This window comes from Agelaius tricolor, unplaced genomic scaffold (assembly GCF_023055355.1).
Source record: "Agelaius tricolor isolate 1412-34295 unplaced genomic scaffold, bAgeTri1.0.p SCAF_4, whole genome shotgun sequence".
In the NCBI taxonomy this organism is placed as follows: Eukaryota; Metazoa; Chordata; class Aves; order Passeriformes; family Icteridae; genus Agelaius; species Agelaius tricolor.
In genome coordinates, this window is record NW_027269264.1 from 29,868,719 (window position 1) to 29,873,250 (window position 4,532).

The 4,532-nt window shown below is 35.9% G+C and overlaps 1 long non-coding RNA gene across 1 annotated transcript; it reads right to left on the bottom strand.

The window, feature by feature from the left end:
• Positions 1 to 636: 636 nt before the first annotated feature.
• Positions 637 to 4,281, bottom strand: LOC139589500 (uncharacterized). Its single transcript, XR_011679034.1, has 2 exons — positions 3,932 to 4,281; positions 637 to 867 (listed from the first exon to the last, which is right to left on the bottom strand). It is a non-coding gene; the product is annotated as an uncharacterized lncRNA (long non-coding RNA).
• Between the last annotated feature and the right edge of the window lie 251 nt (positions 4,282 to 4,532).

Sequence of the window (4,532 nt, forward strand, 5' to 3'; positions counted from 1 at the left end):
AGGAAGTGGGGCCCTCCCATGACACCCATCTATCATACTGATGTGATTGTCATGCCCCCACAGTGAATTCTATGACACTGACCTTGTAAGGGAAAACAATTGCACAGGCCATCTTTGTAAGTCTAGTAGCCATTTGCCCTGACTTCCTAAATTCATAGCAGGCACTTTGATTGTTACTTCCACTGAGATGAATCCAAAACTTCTGGAAAACATCTTTCCTTTTTGATGAGAAACAATTTTTATTGTCATCTAAAACACCATTACTTACCAGAGTCTTAGTGTATGTAGGGCATTTATTCTGTTAAAATAACATCTCATCAATCTTTGAAAGCAGCTTTTCATCTATTTTTACTTTCACTGTTTTTACTCCGATGAAAATAAATGGAGTATAACATCTGCCTTTTCTTTGTCTTGTTCTGCATCTTCCCAAAAACAAAACCCAAGGTCTTATATTTTTCCAACTCAGTATGAACTTTCACTCCTTTCACATTTGAATGTGGCTAAACTGAGAATATGTACTGTCTTACACACAAACAATGTGCACAGTCATATACACACACATACATAAAGCTTTTGTACTGAGGTAGAGGCTGCTTGGTGAAATTAATAACAGATCACAACAGATCAAAGAACATGTGGCACGCAAGAATATGTGCTTTAATAATGTGTGTATTTTCAAGAAATATTGTGCTGAAGCTCACCCACAATAGTTCCTTTTTTGAGTTCCTTGAGTTCTATGAGTTTCTTGTATGCTTAGAGTACAATTCTGGTCCTCAGAACAGAAAAATATAAGGTTTTTTTTCATTAGCTGAAGATGAAGCTCCTTTCTTTAAGAGATGCTTTCTTAAACCACTGTTTCAGGTATCACTGTTGGCAAAATAGGTATGGTCATTATATAGGACTGCAATAGAACTTCAAGTATTTATTGCCATCTGGAAAAAATTTTGTGGTAACTTTACATACAGCATTCAAATGATCTTTAGGAGGTCCCTTTCGTTCCTAACAACACCCTAGGGTGCATAATCCATGCCTTATAAACTCACAACAGATGTCAGATAATCTGAAGCAGCTGTAGGGAGACAGCTAGATATTTGTGACCAGTTCTGGCCCTCTGCTTTAAAAAAATGTATGTGAACCTACCTATGAACAGATAGACAAATTTACCAATATATTTGCACATTCACACAGATATGTAATAACACCAAGTTCACAAATTCAATCTCCTTATGGGCATTCACTTAAGAATTGGATTCGATGATCCCTCTGGGTCCCTTCCACCTCAGACTGTTCTGTGAAACTCTGTGAAGCTCTGTACATATGCATTATTATTACATATACATTGCTTACATGTATGTATATATTAATTCTTGATGAAAACTTAACAGAGTGAAGAAAGAACAGAAAAGTGCTACTGTTTTTCTCATTTAAATCTTGAAAATTAAGAAAACTCTACAGTGAAAATATTCTTACAGTAAAAATAACACAGAAGATACTGCAAGTCATGTCTATAGAATCTCCATCATTCTATATCTTCTAGACAAAAATCTGCAAGGAAAGACAAACATCTCACTGATCTCCCTTGAGTTTGGACTAGACTCTCCCTTGAAGATGAATTAGAGCTTTAAAATTAAGAGAAAAACTGTTAAAGGCAACTGCTCCACCAAGAAGATGGAAGTGTCTGAAGTTATTTTTAATTATTTTAGGTACTCTGATATAGGTCATTAGAAATTATGTACTTTACTTAGCTGTTAACTTAGTAAAAAAAAAAATGTGGTCTCATCCTCTGGAGTCTTTGCAAGAACAAATTGCATAAATATACTAGCTGCTATTTTTTTCTTTTCAGAGGCATATGCCTGCAATTAAAAATAAAAATAAAACAAAAAAGAGAGAAAAAGAAAAGCTGTAATTCTAAGCTTCTGCAGAATACTTCTGCTTTGCCACTTCTACAAAGTGGTACAAACTACTAGTACTTCACACAAAGTATATTGTTCTTAGTACCACCTATTTTTTTTTCTGCATTAGTGAAATTGGCAAACCCTTGCTTGAAGTATAAGAGAACAAAATGGGTTTTCTAACATACAGTGGATTTATCATTACCTGAGCAGTCTGATCTACTGTCAATGTGCTATAATACCAAAGATACAAGCAAAGTTCTAGAGTGTGAAGGAGTTTGGGTTTTTCATTCTGTTATTCAAATGCTTCTACTGGGAATTTGTGATTTCATGCTGTGCTGGTTTCAGCTCAGGCAGAGTTAATTTCTTCCACTGCTGTGTTTAGGGTACAGAATGAGAATGGTCTTGGTAATGTTTGGAGTTGGTTATGTTTGGGGTTTTTGCTAAATTGTGTTTATCCTAAATCAAGGATTTTTTTCCTTTGTCTCGTGCTCCACCAGTGAGGAGGTGAGCAAAGGAAACCAGGAGGGAACATATCTGAGACAAGTGACCGGAACCAACCAAAAAGATATTCCACACCACAGAACATCATGCCCAGTATATAAACTGGGGGGAGTTACCTGGAAGGGGCTGATCTGGGTCCAGGAAGGGAGGTCTGGCATCAGTCAGTAACTGTACTGTGGATCATTTGGTTTTCTCCCTTTTTATTACCATTATTTTAATTGTTTATGTTATTTTACTTTACTTTCAATTACTAAACTTCACTTATCTCAACATACAAGTTTTATTTCAATTTTCCTCCCCATTCCAGTGGGGTGATGGTGGAAGAGAGGCAGAGTTGAACAAGTGTGGTGTTTCACCTTCAGATGGGTTTAAAACCATGACACTTGTTCAGTGAGATGTTCCAGATTCTCTCTGCTTATCTCCTTCTCTTAAGCAACATTTAAAAAATGTATGTCTATTTTATAATGTGATCTCACTAATCAGAAACAGACCACCAAAGAGTTTTTTTCTCTTTTTTTTCCTTATGAACATTGGAAGTCTATAACTACAGAATTTAATTCTCTGCAGCATAAGGAAAATGTCATTTGGCTATGTTTTTACCAGATACAATATACATATCTACCAGTTTGGTAGATACATTTTGGACTTTACTGAATGCAAGGAAGACATCCAAAAACACTCAATAAGTACCTATTCCACCTACAATTCATATTCGTCTTTTCTCATTGCACTCTTCTTGGCTAATTTGGTTTCCTGCATCTCCTTCTGATTTCATGACAGCAATTTTGATTTACTTTTGAAAAATAACTGAACTTTTTAGAGAAATAGTGTCTCAAAGTCAGGTTACCTTTTAAATTAAACAGGTCTGAATTTAGTATCTCCTCAAAATACTGAAAGATATTCTATGTTTATTTATTTTATAAAGCAGAGGATCCTAATTATAACTAACTCTTTTGGAGTTATTCTTATATAAGTCTACATGAAATCTTACAGAGATAATTATTTCATTCTTAATAACTTTCTGAATAAGTTTATTTATTTGACAGACAAATCTCTAATTGACATCTATAAAATGAAAATGTTCTTCTGTTCAGTAGTTCTTACACCAGAGCATTTTTAGTTTCCTGAAACAGTAGACTTTATTGAAAACCCATCTAGTAGTACTGCACTATGCCTAATAAATCCTTGCTACTCAGACAAGCATCCCCCATATTTCAGGAGAGCACAAGGGAATACAATAGCAATTCTGAGGGTTTTCTGTGGATTTTCACACCTGAGAATAGCAATGTGGTACTAGGGGTATGGCATAGGAGAGTACATGGAAGAGTATATAAGTAGAACATTTTTTACAGGATATGTAATATGTATAGAATATGATGTTTTGTTGCTACTGTTGGTTGCTCCCTCACTATGCCAACTATTTCTGCCAAAGAATATCCAGTTTCTGTCAAAACATTTCACCATCACCTCATCCTCATGCTCTTTTACTGAAGAGTAGTCAGGAGTTTAACAGAAGTAATTTTAATAGGATGTACCTTTAGGTTGTTCCTGAAGAGCATTTTGGATAACCATGCTTTCTTCTGCTGCACTCCAGTTCTTTCTATCAGAGCAGCTGGGTACTTTTTATTAGCTCCTTGATAGACACACTTTTAGTGTGTTCTAAACTTTGCCAGTGGTGAGTGTGTCATCATTAAGAGAAGTGAGTAATACTACTGAGAGGGACTGGAACAATGTTATTAATATTGCAGTAAAAGGATGATCAGGAAATCCAGTTAAGATTACAGAGATAATTACTCCTTCCAGCATTTGCCTCCCTGAGGGTAATCAGCAGAAGCAGCCATCAAGGAAAACACCAAAAGATCTTCCTGTCTTGCATTCAGTGACTAATTCCTTGGCTGCTGACGTGTTCCTGGAATGGTAAGCAGAGACACAATCATTTTCCTTTCCTTCTCAACCAAACTACACCTTTTCATCAAAAAAATACTATGACAGCAGCACACATTGCACATTACAGCAACATCTAGCCCCTTGCGCCCACAAGCTTAGTACATAAACATATAGAATTTGAACCTGGGTATGTCACACCACAACATAACCTAGTATCTGACAGTGAACCTGCCATCTCCCAAACGCAGC